The sequence below is a fragment of the Crassostrea angulata genome, chromosome 6, assembly GCF_025612915.1.
Source record: "Crassostrea angulata isolate pt1a10 chromosome 6, ASM2561291v2, whole genome shotgun sequence".
Taxonomy (NCBI): domain Eukaryota; kingdom Metazoa; phylum Mollusca; class Bivalvia; order Ostreida; family Ostreidae; genus Magallana; species Magallana angulata.
The window spans coordinates 36589732-36608604 of NC_069116.1; positions in this window are offsets into that span (position 1 = coordinate 36589732).

Consider the following 18873-nt stretch of genomic DNA (forward strand, 5'->3'; position numbering starts at 1 on the left):
TGTGATATTTCATTTTTACCACAGTAGTACATTATTTCTATTTAAATATCAATAGGGAATTACTGTTACATTTCACAAAGTGCGAGTGCGCATGGCTTTTTAGGTCATCTGAGTCACTCAGGTGACCTAATGCAAATGTTCTTCGTCCGTCGTCATGCGTTGTGCGGTAACAATTTCATATTTTTAACTTCTTCTTGAAAATTACATGGCCAATTGTTACCAATTTTTGTTATGAAGCATCTCTATGGTGAGATGATTCTAAATGGTGAAATTCATGGCTCTAACACCCCCGGGGCACCACGGGCGGGACCAAATATGCAAAAAAGCAAAATTTTCAAAAATCTTCTTCTCGGCAAAGTTAACAAATGTGGGAAAATTATTTTCTATCAGAGCCTTGTACCTTTTCAATCAGATCATGCACTCTACTTTGATCTTTAATTTTTTCTCTCGAAAATTATAGGTATCATAGTCCTTTTTGAATGATTTCAGGCAAGAAGGTGGTCGTTATTACAATTATCACAATGTTTCTACTCCAGAATGAAAATTAAATGCATATATGAGACTCCTCAACAAGTTTGTGTATAGGCTATGGTACTCGGGTGACCGTTTAGGCCTATTGGCCTCTTGTATTTCCATGCAGTCGTAGGTGCAATGTTGTAACTTTTATGTTGTGGTTTGTTTTTAACCGGGTTTTCCAACGGAAAAATCCGGTTATTAAAATGGTGAAAATGGCGGGCGGGCGGCCGGGCGGCTGCCAAAAGGGTACCCTCATTGTACGGATAACTCCTCCTACAGTTTTCAAGATAAGAAGTTGTTCTTTTGCAGATTAATTGTACATATATCAGAGGTGTGCATATTGGTAAGATTTTGATTTCCGATGATTTATCGAAAAAATACCAGCTTTTGAACTTAGTCATTTTTTGGCAAAATATTGCATATAGGGTACCCTCATTGTACGGATAACTCCTCCTACAGTTCTCAAGATAGGAAGTTGTTCTTTTGCAGATTAATTGTACATATATCAGAGGTGTGCATATTGCTAGGATTTAGATTTCTGATTATTTATCAAAAAAATACCAGCTTTTGAACTTAGACATTTTTTGGCAAAATATTGCATATAGGTACCCTCATTGTACGGATAACTCCTCCTACAGTTCTCAAGATAGGAAGTTGTTCTTCTGCAGATTAATTGTACATATATCAGAGGTGTGCATATTGCTAGGATTTTGATTTCTGATTATTTATGAAAAAAATACTAGCTTTTGAACTTAGTCATTTTTTGGCAAAATGTTGCATACAGGGTACTCCATTTCACTGGATACGGGTTGACAAGGATTATGGATATAGTTCACATAAAAGAAAACCCGGTTTGCTGTCACATTGACAGCTTTTCACTTGTCTTCAAAATCAGCTGCAGGTCAGTGGCTCCCGGTATGAAAAAAAATTCAGATGGGCTACCTGGGAGCTCCAGTTCCGTATGTGTTAAAAAGTTGAATTTACGGCTTACATGTTTTGGACTGATTAAGTGGGATGGATGGCCATCTTGTACACTTGAGGATAAGAATGTAAACTTTTCTTGAACTGGCTTGTTTTTGCACGAAATTGACCAAGCTATTGTCAAAAGATACATAAGCAATAAACATGAGATTCTACATGTTGTTTTGTATGCAAATCATGCATACGTGTACAAGGACAGGATAATGCCATTTTCATCTCTTAAAACAGCTGTCGAACGACTTATTTTGAAGATTTAGAAAGAAGATGGGTGGATAAGGCGTGTAAAATGCCCATACACGGTCGGACAAGCTACTGAAAAATTAAAATATCAATAAATCTGATATTGTTTTAAAAAATCATTTAAAACATTATACATTTTACATATCATTGATTTTTAAACTATAAACATTTTCATTTCTTGGAATATGTTGACTCAAACAGGCGTATACGTATCAAACCTGCAAATACAGTCATGTTTTAGAACTTCAGGGCATTTCATTTTATAGAGTGGGTCGGTACTCCATATTTTTCTCATAGTCTAAATAAGTTATATTGGAAAACAAACCGATTTCAATCAACAAAAACGTGGAGAGATGACCCACTATACATTAAAAAATATCATTTTGTATCCCAACAATCGAACGTTTTGAAAAAATAATACAAGTCCGTAAATTCGTGGTCAAAGTCAGAACTAGTATTTAAACAGCCTAATTTGTTGTGTCTGAAATGGCTCAGTGGTTAGAGTACCTGACATAAGCTAACCTTAAATACCTAGGGTTTTTATGTGATGGGTTCGATACCGCAAAAATTTCTAACAAAAATTGTGATTTTGTAAACTTGTATTATATAATATATTTGAATAGATTTAATTGGGAAAAAATAAATTCAAAATTGTATTTCACTACTAAACCGAATGGGCATTTGCGCCATCTTATTCCCCCATCTTCTTTAATATAAAAAAAATACAAAGGATGTTCATAGGTGTCCTCTCTACAACCATTTGTTGAGGAAAAGTTTCAGTTCTGTAAGTATAAATAAAAGTAAATCCTTTCTAGAAGTGGGGTAGGCGTCCAAAAAGTGATTGTCTTAAATTAAAAAAGTAAACATTATATTTAAATAAAAATATATCTTCAGTGTACCTCTATAGACACAGACAAATATATCTTGTGGGAATTGATAATTTTTGAGGCCCATTTCAAAGATAGGGCACCCTACTTCGAGATAAAGATACAACTTAAATAAGCGGGCTTAGACCTTTTTTCAATAAATGGTTGAAGAGAGGACATCAATAAATCCCCTTCATACTTTTTTTTTTAGATTTTTAAATCTTTTAAATAAGTCTGTAGCTGCGCAGTTTAACAACTGTTTTGAGTGATTAAACATAGGTAATCACAGATTTCAAAGCTCGCCGAGACGAGGCATCACCCTTATGAAGCATCACCCTTAACATGAGACCACGTTTATTATATTATATGAAAATCATAGTTAATGATCGTGGATATACATGGATACTGTTTTGACACAATATCGTATTACTACATCATATGTTAACAAATTGTATGATAATCAAATGTTCATTTCATATGGTATTATAAGATACAATGTTTTTCAATACAATAATATAAAATACGATATTGCATCCTTTTAAGAAATAAGGTAACATTTTTTTATGTCTATCGGGATATAAATACGGGTTGGTCACGTGATCAAATCTCATAAAGCCCGAAGGGCTTTATGATAGATTTGATCACGTACCAACCCGTATTTATATCCCGATAGACATCAAAAAATGATACCTTATTTCTTATATTTATATTTGTTGCAAGTTATGACACTAACATTGCTCCATACTTCATTTCCTGTGTTGACCTAGATAGCCGCTTCGTTTAAAATGGCGTCACAAAAATAGTTCTGCCGGTTGTAATACATTTAATCAACAAAAGGAATGAATTTAACAATATTTTGTGAAAACAATTCAATTCTTAACAACAAGTAGAAATTTTAAAAAGATTATTAACGTCCACTCATTAAATGACGGTTGGGATTAACGCGGAACATCACTACTTCCGTTAAAGTAATCCGGTCGGCCATTACTTGTTAAAGTTGAAAACGCAGTGATTGAAGACGGACTTGGCGAGAATTTCTGAAGACATTGTGGTTCTGACCGAAGAATTGCATGAAGCGTCATAGGATGGCATTTCTGTCGGGTTACCTTCGATTTCTTCTCGTGGAACAACAGAGAGAGATGCAGATGGAGCTCGTGTTGTGGCGATTGACATAGTAGATGAGCTACACGAAAGGTTGGTGATTTTGCGATTGTTATGATTAGGGTTAGTAACATTTGACAAACATGAACTAACTGAGCGTTTTTGTTCATCTGACAGGTGACGATTGTATGTCTTAAGAGAAGCTTCACAACGGTGGCCACTCATATACATTATCTGACGTGACTCGAATCCCTGATCACTCATGGCTGTTATTGATGTTGCGCGCAGACAGTTAGGTGTGTAAGTGTTCATGCATTTGGAGACTTGCAAATGTCGGACATGAAGCCACTGAATGATCTCTTTGCTAGAGGTTTTGATGTGTACCAGAGATCTGCACTAGGATTATGCAGTGCATCTTTGAAACAAGAGTTGAACAAACTAAGAGCACTGCTGTCTGTCTTAGAGAGAAGCAGACGTAGCATTTTAACTGGACAGATCTCACTCTCAGGAACCTCATAGATTCTCTTTCCAGATGGAGCTTCTTCTGATCGAATACCCCCCTGGAAGTTTTTCTGTTGTGTTTCGTGGCAAAGAGTTACATACTGGCGATTGTTCTCATCCTTTTGAAAAAGAAATGAGTCTGTTCGCAGTTGATGGTGGAACTCTAATCCACGCGTAACAAGATGTATAGACAAGTGATACCACACACATTGTCGAAGAACAATTGGATTGTAAGGAGCGGAAAGGAAGTAAGAAGAAATTCGTTCAAGGTCTTCAGGATGAATGACAGATTTGTGGTTGGTAGCCCTTGATGCACCAGTTTTCGTCATTTCTTTGAGCATTCCATCCAATGTATGGTTTGCTGATTTGAATTCCTTGTCTCGAACAATATCCATGGACCTTTTTTAAAAGGTCTTGGAGGTACCGATTGATTGCCGAACGGATAGATTTTAAAGAATTTTTGTGGTAATTTTCAGCTTGTACATCCGTCAGTTCTTCTGATCTTTTGGAAGTTGATTTCGGTTTGGCTTCACAATAAAATCTCCTTAATTTTGTCGCGAGGACCTCTGGACTGACAGTTTTGAAATCAAGGACATCAGAAAAAGCCTCCAAGTGCCAGTCTATAAATTTTAAATGAATTAATTGTTATTATTGTTTTAAATGTTGTTTAATTTTTACTGTTTATTATTTTGTTTACATTTTTGAAATTGTTTTTCATTTGTTGGTTTTGTTTGTATTAACGTTGTTTGATTTGGTTTGTTTTTTTATTTCTGTTATTGTACAGTAGTACAATCAAAGAAAATGATATGCCTTTGTGCTGGTCAATGTTTTGTTATACATGAATTAAATCTGTAGAACATACATTTGCTTTATTTTCAAGGATATATCTACATCATCATTGTATGTTTTATTCTTTTTTTTGTTAATTTTTTTCAAATTGTTAATTTTAATCATCAGTTTCTGTAAATAAATTTGTGTTGTTGTTTTTTTACATTTAATTTTAGACATGTTAAGTTTCCTGATATAATTTTTAAATGAGCCAAACATATACCTTGGAAGAGTTTCACTCCCCATTTCGTATTTCGTTTGGTGGAATTAGACTGTCGGGAGTCCTCAAACATTTGAATCTGTTCTTCAGTCATAGATTTAAATCTCTTGGGGGGGGGGGGGGGGGGGGGGGGGGGGGGGGGGGGCAGGCACCCCAGGTCTAGGAAGGCCCTCCATATCTGAAATTTCGAGCGCAGCCTCAACTTCTTTAGTTTCTTCTACACTTACAGGAGCCATAAATGGGAGATCCAATGAGGCCAAGATATCATTATCTAACAATAGATATAGTTCTGGCTAATATTGAAATCACCATATTCTGCCATGTTTTGAGAAGTGAATGCCAAAAGCAGACGGATATTTTAAAATGCAAATTAATTATTTAATAAATTGAAAAATAAATGTATTTTGAACAGATTTTATTCTGTGTACTAAAATTATCGTGGTTTTTATGTGCAAGTATGTTTTAAACGCCTTCCTGTTGATTTCAGTCGTAGTAAAAGTAGTAACCTAGTTCTCACGAGGTCATTGTATTCATACGCGCTCGTAGCGTGACCTCTTGACCCATAATGATGTTATGCAGAAATAACAGCGGATTGCGCAAACAGTGTTATATAAGGGAAAACATTTGCAAGTGTAAATATTGATACTTACAATATCATATCATATAATACAATAAAGTGCTGTAATAAATTATGATGCAATATAAAATTGTAACATATGATGTGACGTTGTATTTTGTTATACATTATTGTATATTGTGATATAATACAATATCTTATATGATACAATATAATTTAATACAACATTGAATCATATTTACACTTGCAAATGTTTTTCCTTATATAACACTGTTCGAGCAATCCGCTGTTATTTCTGCATAACATCATTATGGGTCAAGAGGTCAAAGTAGCGCATGAATAATATAGGTCACTACTTTTTAAGAAATAAGGTATCATTTTTGGATGTCTATCGGGATATAGATACGGGTTGGTCACGTGATCAAATCCCATAAAGCCCGAAGGGCTTTATGGAAGATTTGATCACGTACCAACCCGTATCTATATCCCGATAGACATCCAAAAATGATACCTTATTTCTTATATTTACATTTGTTGCAAATTATAACACTAACAATGCTCCATACTTCCTCTTTTGTGATGACCTAGAAAGCCGCTTCGATTAAAATGACGTAACAAAAAATAGTGCAACAATGTTGCAAGCATTTGATTATTGTGATAAATGAATATGACACTACTTTTGAGGAGACAACACTTTTTTATCATTAAAAAGGGAAACAGAAAAGAAAATTCACTTGTACAATTGAAAAACCTGATTGAAGCTTGGCGGAATAGTACCACCTGTGTTGAAGTCGCAGAGCGGTTAGAAATTTAAAAACAGGCGATTGAAAGTTGAGTAAGAGTATATAATTAGGCATTTTCAGGGGGAAATCTATCGCAGAATCAGATTCAATAGCCTAATGATTTCCTCCGACATTATAGAGGAAAGCGATTTTAACTTTGATGAATTTTTTACGGAACAAATCGGACAGAAAACACAAGGAGTTTTAAAATTTGACCGTGATCCGTGAATGCTACACACGAAAGGTCTGTAATTTTGCGTTTGCAATTTTGACTGAGGCTTGTAATAAAATCAGAAATGAATTTTAACTGAATTAACTCCTTTGACAAATTACGATTGTAATTTTCAAGAACGCCTCGTTACGATGTCGAACCATAAACATTATGTTTACATGCCTAACGTGTTATCTAACATGAATCATTTATCCCCGCGATTAATGGTTTTTTTATGAGAATGAATGAATAAAACTTCGTATAACAAAATTCAAATACATGTACGTTTATTTTTTATGCCTAAATTATGTTTTCATTACGATATCTAATAGGTGTGTTTCAGCACAAGTCGATTAGTTTGTGTACATAGAAAAAGTAGTGACCTATATTATTCATGCGCTACTTTGACCTCTTGACCCATAATGATGTTATGCAGAAATAACAGCGGATTGCTCAAACAGTGTTATATAAGGGAAAACATTTGCAAGTGTAAATATTTCTATGTACACAAACTAATCGACTTGTGCTGAAACACACCTACAGTACAAGATATCGTAATGAAAACATAATTTAGGCATAAAAAATAAATGTATTTGTATTTTGTTATACGAAGTTTTATTCATTAATTCTCATAAAAAATATAACATTAATTGTGGGGATAAATGATTCATGTTAGATAACACGTTAGGCATGTAAACAGAATGTTTATGGTTCGACATCGTAACGAGACGTTCTTGAAAATTACTATCGTAATTTGTCAAAGGAGTTAATTCAGTTAAAATTCATTTCTGATTTTATTACAAGCCTCGGTCAAAATTGCAAACGCAATCTTACTGACCTTTCTTGTGTAGTACATTCACGGATCACGGTCAAATTTAACTCCTTGTGTTTTCTGTCCGATTTGTTCCGTAAAAAGATCATCGAAGTTGAAATCCCTTTCCGCTATAATGTCGGAGGAAATCATTATGCTCTTGAATCTGATTCTGCGATAGATTTCCCCCTGAAAATGCCTAAGTATACTCTAACTCAACTTTCAATCGCTTGTTTTTAAATTTCTAACCGCTCTGCGACTTCAACACAGGTGGTACTATTCCGCCAAGCTTCAATCAGTTTTTTCAATTGTACAAGTGAATTTTCTTTTCTGTTTCCCTTTTAAATGATAAAAAAGTGTTGTCTCCTCAAAAGTAGTGTCATATTCATTTATCACAATAATCAAATGCTTGCAACATTGTTGCACTATTTTTTGTTACGTCATTTTAATCGAAGCGGCTTTCTAGGTCAACACAAAAGAGAACGTATGGAGCATTGTTAGTGTCATAATTTGCAACAAATGTAAATATAAGAAATAAGGTATCATTTTTGGATGTCTATCGGGATATAGATACGGGTTGGTACGTGATCAAATCTTCCATAAAGCCCTTCGGGCTTTATGGGATTTGATCACGTGACCAACCCGTATCTATATCCCGATAGACATCCAAAAATGATACCTTATTTCTTAAATATATGATACAATATCAGGTGATATAGTTATATATTGTGTAAAACAATGTCATATTATACAATGTCGTATCATATGATACGATATCATATTTTATACAATATCATATCATATGATACAATATTATACTGCAATATATAAATATATGATAAAATTTTACAATATCATATAATACAATATTGTATCATCTTTTTACAATATAAAATATGATATAATAATAATTATTGTATCATATAAAACAATAGTGTAGAAAATCATACCATACGATATTATAGGAATCGTGTTATATCATTTAACAAAACACATTTATTAAGCAGGTTTAAGTGAGGTAGGAGATTTTTTTTAGCTTCCTTGATAATGGAGATCAGGCTCTGCATCTGAAGTTACCTCTGCGATTCATTTACATTATAGTATTATCAATTGTCTATAGTACTGCCAGGTGCATCAGTAAAATAAGGCGGATCACCAAAGCAAGTTTGGTGAAGTTAGGACCAGTAATAATTAAGATATAAGCATTAAAGGGACCTGCACCAAAAACTTTTACCAGCTCTAAAAACCTTAACCTCATCCAGCATCCGAATCCTATGGCTCAGATTCAGCATTCAACCCTGTCAGGTGCATCAGTATCATAAGACGCACCATCCATGCAAGTTTGGTGAAGGTAGGACCAGTAATAATTAAGATATAATTACAAAAGGCACCTGCTTTAAAAACTTTTACCAGCTCTAGAAACCATAACTTCCTCCAGCATCCGAACCTATTGATCAGATTCAGCATTCAAGCCTGTCAGGTGCATAAGTATCATAAGACGGTGCAATCCATGCAAGTTTGGTGAGGTTAGGAGCAGTAGTAACTTAAAAATTGCTATAAAAGGGCACCTGCTCCAAAAACCTTAACCTCCTCCAGCATCTGAAATTCATGGCCCAGATTTCAGCATCCAAGTCTTTCAAGTCCATAAGTAGGTCCACTTGCATCATCCATGCAAGTCTGGTGAAGTTAGGAAAAGTAATAACATAGATACAGGACCTGCAACAAATACTAGTACTTGAACCAGGTCCGGACGTCGACGCCTGGGGAATAGCATAAGCTCCCCCCGACTTCGTCTCGGTTAGCTAAAAAGGCATTGTCCTCTTCTTGTATGCACACATTTCAAACAAAATGACATATACCTTTAGGCAACGTTTTTGGCCAGTTTCGGGCAAAAAACAATGTTCTGGAAATGTTTACATTCTTATCCTCAAATGTACAAGATGGCAGCACATCCCCCTGTACATTTGAGTATAAGAATGTAAACACTTTATGAACTGGCTTGTTTCTGTTCGGAACAGACCAAAATTGTTGCCAACATGTTAAAAAGCAATAAATATGAGGTTATACATGTTGTTTTGTATGCAAATTATGCAACCAAGAACAGAACAATGCTTTTTTAATCATTTAGAACTGCGCAGCGACAGACTGAAATTCAAGATCACAAATCTGAAATAATATGAAAGGAGGTTGGTGCTGTCCACTCTACAACCATTGTTGAGGAAAATGTCTAAGTTTGCTTATTTAGGTTATAACCTTGTCTCAAAATAGGGTACGCTATTCTTAAAATGGGTTTTAGAAACTATCAATTTTTGACTGTGTCTATGGAGGCACATTGAACTTATATTTTCATTGAAAAATATATGAATATTTTCTATTTAAATCAATCACGAAAAGGTCTATAACACACAATAGAGGATTTTTGATTATCATCATTGGAATTTTTTTCATTCTGAGTAAACGTAATCCTTAAGAGTAAACCAGGCTTAATTAATCCATTCAAGATCAATTTTGCACACAAAAAGAGTTCTCATATGTTATAATATCGGTGTAAAGAAGAACGTAGAAAGACACACACACGCATGGGACCAAATAAACGCACTTTGGAAAAAAATTTTCAATGTGCGTTATGAAGATACATCAACAATTTTTAGCATCGAGACAATGTTTGAGACACTTAATGCACTCTAAAAAACATGTAGAAATCACAAATTCTGGAATTGAATTTCTAATTCGTTTATACTATGGTGATTTGTTAACTCTAGTAAATCCAATTTACCGTCTTTAAGAACGGGGATTGGGACGGGTGGGAGTGAACCACAGATACAGGTCAATTACCAGTTCATCATTTTATTGATTACAGGAGGAAGGTCCACTACCCATAACTTTTCCTTTTAAAACCTATGATTTTCAGAAACATGAAGTAAACGTTTAAGACTGGAAAAAGAAATATGCTCTGTTGCAAATTAAGTACAGTGATATTTAAAAAACGAACTGGCCAAACAATAATTTCTTTAATGGTATGCTATAGAATCTATAAGAGTTTCAAAATAAACCCCCTTTTCAAATTCTAATCACTCAAATAAATCACTTTATTATAAAACAAGAGGCCTATGGGCTACATCGCTCACCTGAGGAACAATAGGTATGATAAAATCAGCTTAATGGAGTCATAATACAAACTATCTGGACAATGTGCAATAATACATATAGATCCTGTATAAATAAAATCCATTTTCCTCCTGGATATTCTTATGTTCATAATCATTAGTCCCTTTTCTAACAGGATGATTTTATAGTCATATCATATGTTGAGTATTGCAGTTCTCAAAAAGATCCTTAATAATAGTTTATATATGGGATATAAACCTACATCAAACTCTGAACCTTCTTGTGAAGCCAAAGAATTGACCTGGGGACAACATCTTAACAATTATAAAGAATCATCTGGCTGATTAGTTTCTGAGAAGAAGATTTTTAAAGATTTACGCTATATATTCCTTTGTTAAACTTTGACCCCCCCATTGTGGCCCCACCTACCCCTAGGGGTAATGATTTTCACAACTTTGAATCTACACTACCTGAGGATGCTTACACACAAGGTTCAGCTTTCCTGGCTGATTAGTTTCTGAGAAGAAGATTTTTAAAGATTTACTCTATATATTCCTATGTTAAACTTCGACCCCCCATTGTGGCCCCACCCTACCCCGGGGGTCATGATTTTCACAACTTTGAATCTACACTACCTGAGGATGCTTTCACACAAGTGTCAGCTTTCCTGGTCTTATGGTTCATGAGAAGAAGATTTTTGAAAATTTCTCGAAAATTTTCATTAATTTCTAATTATCTCCCTTTGCAAAAGGGCGTGGTCCTTAATTTTCACAACTTTGAATCCCCTTAGGCTAAGGATGCTTTGTGGCAAGTTTGGTTGAAATGAGAAGATGTTGAAAATGTGAAAAGTTTACAGACGGACGGACAGACGGACGGACGGACAGACAGACGGACAGACAGACGGTGAGCTAAAAAGAATACATTAACAAACATTAAATTAATACATGTATGAACTTTAAAATAGGCATTAGGGTGTGGGGTTTTTTTTTCTCTCGCACTGGTCTTCTAAAAGAGTATATTGTTTTTGATAAACATAAATAATGTATCCTTTTTTCACAATATGTGCATCAGCGTGCTATAATAGAGTTCTGTCATTCTTGGAGCATATGTAACAATATATAAACATTTTCCTTGGCTAGACTATGGATATGCGTTGTCATCACTAAAATTTTCTATTATTGTACAATTGACTTATTTTCTTTATGTATTGTAACTTATAGCACGATATCTCCGCAAGGGGGAAATAAAGATTGAATGAATGAAAAGTGAGCCTTGAATGCATTGGGTTCTTTTTTTTTTTTAAATTTATCCAATTAAGCTAAACAAGGTTAAAAAAACCATTTATTGTATATAAAAGTATCATTATTTCGACTAAACCCCGAACAATTCTTTTCAAAGAGCGTTGATATCGACGATATAAACATAAATATATTTTTTTCAAAGTGCGTTGACTTGGTCCCAAAATTAACGCACTTTAAAAAGAATTTACAAAGGGCGTAATTTTTCAAAGAGCGTTGTAACAAACCCAAAAGAAGAATACTTTATACACTATTTTTAGTGTTAGCCAAATTAATTCTTTCAGCCTATACACACGACATATAATGATCAGGCAAGATGTGAAGTTCCTTTACATGTTCTAAAGGCTGCCGTGTGAATGCATTAAAGTCTGAGCAGTAAGTAACACAAATAAACACAAAAATATAATTATGACCAAATAATAAATATTAATCTAAAGCGGAAACTCTCGTCGAGTTTCCATAAAAGTACAATTTACATGTACCTGCCAAGATGGCGTTAATTAGACATTGAACAACTACGTATTTAATTATTTGAAAACAAGAGGCCTATGGGCCACATCGCTCAACTGAGGAAGGCATAATATAATCAGCTTTATTGAGTCACATACAAAATATCTGGACAATGTAGTATAAAACATGTAGATCCTGTATAAATGAAAATCGATTTCCCCCTGGATATTCTTGTGTTTATAATTTAGACCCTTTTCTAACAGGATGATTTTATAGTCATATAACATTGCAGTTCTCAAAAAGATTCTAATCAATTCTTTATATATGGGATATATTCCGATATAATCTTTGAACCCCTTGTGAGGCACAAGGATTGTCCAGGGGCCAAAGTCTCAACAATATGAATCAAGAATCAACAGTATGTCAACATACTTGCATATAAGTAAAAAGATATATTAAAACATTTCAATTTTTGTGAATAATTAAAATGTCTTCCCTCGTAAAATTGGGTCCCCAGTGTGACCCCACCCTACCCCCGGGGATCATGACATCAACAAACTTGAATCAACTCTACCTGAGGATGCTTCCACACAAGTTTCAGCTTTTCTGGCCGATCAGTTCAGCTTCGGTGAGCTAATAAACTACATAATTAATCTTAAATGCACGTTTGAAGTTAGAGAAACCGTATTTACTTGAGGCTGACATGATGTAGAACTCTTTTGTATCAAAAAAAAAAAAAAAAAAAAGAAAAGATTATTTTGACCTCACAGCATCTATTACGGTTTTGTTTACATATACAATGTACACTGTGCTCTGAATGAAGCGCTGATTTATGCCTTTCTGTTACTCAAGCAATTGTTAATGTTTAGGTTTGCCTGTCAATCAACCGAATAAATACATGTATGCATTTATTCTGTATAAAAATAAGGCGAACGGAATTTAAGGCGAACGGACCTAGAGCGAACGAAAACGAACAGCGTCAAGGGCGAACGCATTTTAGGGCGAACAAACATACATTTGTTTTGTACATATACTTTATCTTCATTCTGTAGAAATCTTTTTAAAAATATAGGAAAATATTGATAATTTTGAGATTATGTGATGCCCCTTATTGTTTTTTTCCCATAATGTACAATGAAAAATTTTAATTACCAATATTACATTTAGGCAAAAAGTCTTTGTAGTACTTCTATACTGTTTGATTTTTTTCTGTGCCAAAAAAGTTAGTATAGTTTATATTTCAAACCCCCCCCCCCCAAAAAAAAAGAAATAAACCATCAAGATAAAGAACTATATCTGATATTAGTCAAATGTGGCCCCCATAATTCGCCATTTTTAAAATTGTTTCGGGTACATTATTTGTTTGTGTTATTTTTTAAAAGAGTGGACATAAAATGTTTTTCACCTATTTGTTTTATATATATGCACCCACTGGCAGTATAAGACGTCAAAAGTGACGCTAATTTTAGAATTCAATCAAAATCAGTCAAAATTTGACATTTTCCTTATTGTTTTTCGCATGGAAAATATAGAGCGACTCTTTGAACAAGAACGAAATTTTTGTCACTAATACATGTAAGTACTAGAGAGTTACATCTTTGGTGAAAATATTTTGTTTCTTCAAGCAATCGCTCAATGTTTTTTTTATAAGAAAAACTGCTTGAAAACAAGCCGTTTTATGCTAAAAAAAAAATGCGAAAATGGCGGGAAAATGTTAACTTAATGATGACCTATTCTTAAATCGTGGGCACTTGAATCAAAATGAAAATTATGAAAAAACTTCAAATGTATATCTGTACAAACAAAACAAACAATTACAGTGAAATTACGATGTTCAATTAAAGGGGCCATTTAAGGTTCAAACCATATATAGTCCTTTTCTTCATTAATTTTGGCAGGAATTCCAAAGTTACCACGTATCAGGCATGGTATAAAGAAAAAATTCTTTTTGAAGTTTTCTTTTCTGTTTGAAATTAAAAGAAAGCTCAATTTCACTCCTTTACTAAGTGGAAAAGAAAGTATGTCATAAATGCGTTCGTGTGCTTTAATTTATACACATTTATATTAATTATACCACTGGTAATTAACTACACAGGATGCATTTTATAAAGTTATTCACCTGGAATACAATACACACTCTAAATATAAATCCATATTACAATACATGTATTATAAACACTATCAAGTAAGCAAAACATTCAATTCACAATATGTTGAAATTTGTTTATTTTCAATGATGTGTACATATATTGGTAATTAAAATAAGAACAAGATAAACTAGAACTGTCCTAATGGGACTAATACCCCCGCTAGGCTAATTTCAAATGGGACAAATAATTGAATTGAATAATAATTAAGGTTTGGAACACATAAAAAAAAAAATTCTAGAATTGTAAAAAAAAAAAAAAAAAAGTTAACAAAGAAAAATTAAAATCAAAATTGTCAGAATTTCACTGTAAAAACATATCTATAACAGCAATACATTTACAAATGTATGTTTTTGATGATATATTTTTTTAATTTAATTGATTTAAGGAAAAACCAACAAAATGACAATAACCCCTCCCTTTGCAGTGAATAGAAATACCGGTAGCCAAGCAATGCTCTTCTGTTGATAAAACTTTCAATATCTTTCTAATAAGAGTCTTGACAGATGCAATTAGTTGTTTCAAATTTTCCTCACTTTCTCCTATGGCACAATTGAACTCCATATCAGAAAATTGATCCCATAGGACTATGATTTTCTTTGATGAGTTTGTTAAATTTAATAAACTCCCAAAACATTACCATAATTACCATACTATGTAAAAATATGTAAAAAAGAAAATTTAATATTACAAACAATTTTAAAATTGCCAAAACACTACAATCATATCAGTAATTTTGAATTTCATTTAAATTAATGCCCAATAGGGTCACTTCATCAAATTACTTGACAAATAAATTTCAACAACCTCTAAAAATAGTTTAACTTCTTTATTAATAATTATATTATTTATTTCCTTATAATGATAGACCTTTTGGTTTACATGAAACAGTTTTAAAATAGCCCCAAAACCATCACCCATTTTACAGATTATCAATTTCCCCTAAACACATGGCTCAGATAATGGCTCCCTTGGGACAAATGAATTCAGCCACACTTGTCTTTGATGTTCTCATTAGCTCCTAAGAATTTATCATTGACAAACAAAAACTTTGCATTGTCAGTTGATAGAATACTTATAAAAAATAATTTTTTTTTATTAATTAAGACATAAAGACAAAAAACTCCATCTGGATGTATTTATATAAATATATTTTAGAGTGTTTTCTATTAATTAATTAATAAATCTGTAAGGATTACCTCCCTTACTTTTCAACATTAGTGTACAATATATAGAATAAGGAAAATGAAAACTGTCATAAAATCATTAAATCTTGTCTGATCTTAAAAAAAATTGCAGGTGCACATCTTCAGATGGTGTTCAACATATGTACAAATTTTCAAACTGTTCCATGCAGTAATAAAAAATTCTATAGGGGGGACAAAGTTGCGTCTACAGACAGACGGACAGACGGACAGACGGACAGACAGACAGACGAACAGACGGACAGGGTGAAACCAATATACCCCCCTAAACTTCGTTTACGGGGGTATAACAAATATATGTGAGCTAATGCTCACTTGTGAAACTCCCTCTGTGATGTGAATATTCAAAATAAACAAAGTCGACACTAAACTAGAGGTCTTTGAGGAAGCTCACAAACGATACCCCCCGCTAAGAAAAAGTCATAACTCGGGCATTTTTCTATTAATTATTAATGACAAAGACAGGAAGTAAGCATTTTTTTAACAATGGCCTTAAACTTATCCAAATGACCTTGGGTTAAGGTCATGACACAACATCAGGTCATAGGCAACCTTTGGGTGAATTAAGAACTTCTATAGTTTCTACGTAAAAAGTTATAAACCAGACACAAATTTTGCACTGTCAGTGATCTTCACCTTACCCAAATGACCTTTGTTCAAGGTCAAGATACACCCTCAGGTCATATGCAATCTTTGTGTGAAGTAAGAACTTCCAATGTTTCTCCATAAGTAAAATATGGTCTGGACACAAGTTTTGCACTTTTCCTACCCGTGACCTTTACCTTGTCCAAATGACCTTTGGTCAAGATCATGACAAATCCCAAGGTCATAAGCAATCTTTGCGTAAAGTAAGAACTTCCAATGTGTCTCCATAAGATAGATATGGACCGGACACAAATTTTGCACTTCGTTTGCAGGGGGTATAACAAGAAGTTGACAGCATATTTGTTAAAATATATTCCCTTTCATATGGCATACCTAAACAACGAGTGTAAAAAGATTTCCAGTATCTACGATGAATAGATGCTGAGAAATCTTTGACAAAAATGTGTTTGTTAAATTTTGGCAAAAAATAACTCAAGTCATCATTTAACAGGATTGTTACAAAAATGAATCCAACTATATGGCACACCTTAAAAAATGAGTTTAAATTTCCACCATCTGTGTTGAATATTTGCTGAGAAATCTTTGACAAAACTTTGTTCGAAAATTTGGGATAATAATATTATAAGTCGTCATTTAACAGGAAGTTGACGTCTAAATGGAACAAAAATGAATCCCTTCTTATGGCATATCTAAACAAAGAGTGTTAAAATTTCAAGCATCTGTAATTCACGGTTGCTGAGTAAAATGCAGAAATTTATTATGAACAGACAGACACACAAGGGTAAAACAGTATACCCCCCTCTCCTTTGGAGCAGGGGAATAAAAACCCAAAATGAGATCTAATTATCTATATAATATGTAGTTCATACATACATGTAACTAATTTCATGTAAAAGAATAGTACCACGTACACCAATGCATCATGTTTATAAACCAGATAGTCTTAGTAGAATATGTTTTGTACACAGAATAAGCATAATTTAACATTATATTAAATTGAACAGTTAGGAAGAATGCATTTTTTTAACATGTAATTTAAACATGTACATTTTTTATGTAATTTAAACATGTAATTTAAACTCACCTAAACCGATGGTTCAAATGAGCTTTTCTGAGCACCTGTTGTCCGTCGTTCGTCCGTCTATGGGTCAGTCTGCGAACATTTTTTACTTTTCCCTTAATACCATTAGACCAGATTTAACCAATCTTCTTACAAAGTATCCTTGTGGGAAGGGGGTTATTTATTGTAAAATATTAATTTCGAAACCCTCTTTTAAAGGGAGATAATTACGACAAAGTATAAATAGGGTGTCTTAAAAAATCTTCTAAAAAAGTCACTTCACCGGCAATATTTACACCATAGCTTTTATTCACGATTCTAAATTGTTAAAATTGTGATACGGCACAATTCTGGGGCCCAAGAGCTTAACATAGAAATATATAGGGAAATTGTTTAAAAATCATCTTTCCAAGAACTACAATTTGTGATATCACTGTATGCAAGCATCGTAAGATAGTTTAAATTATACATTGTTCAAATAATGATCACCGGACTAATACTGGGGCCCCAACAGAGGTCCAATGTATAACATAGGAATATATAGGGAAAATGTTTAAAAAATCTTCTTCTCAACAACTACAATGCTACACTTTGTGAGATTACTTAATGCAATTATCCTCAGATAATGTAGGTTTTTGATTGTTCAATCCATGACCCCCGGACTAATACTGGGGTGCAAACGGGAGTTCAAAGTTAAAGCTATACACGCTATAATTTGCGTCAATTTTGAATGACAGTGAAAACGCATGTGTTTGTCTACTTATAAAAGTTATCCTTAATCTGTAAATTACAATGGTGAATTCCATCTCGTTACAAAGATATAGATTTTTAATTGTTTATTTTCCTGCCAGGAAAATATACCTTTTCATGAATATTGATGAAGGAAGAGCAAACCGACCTGATTGCGCATGTCCGCGGAGAACTAGGTGGTCGTTATTGTTTGCCTAATTAAATATCCAACTTGATTTTTAATATGCTTAACAGTTGTTAAATTGAAATACATACATGTATAATGAGTAAAATACGCTTGTCACTCACGATACCCTTACTTCTGCATTAACACTTATAGGATCTATAAATAGCACATACATGTAGGGGAAAAACTTAGGTCTACGTCATTTTTTTAAAGGAAGTATTCATATCTACTCACAGGCTTGTATTTTTTTCTTTTGTTTGTACTCGTATATCGGACAAATTTATGCTTTACTGAAAATATCCTTTCCTTTGTGAAACTATCACAATTATGAAGTGCTGTTGACCCTTCACCAGTTTTGGTATGATAGGCTAAATTTAGCTGTCGATATCACGTGATAGATTGATATTCACGAGGAGGCATTACTTTCCTGGCAGGAAAATAAATATTTT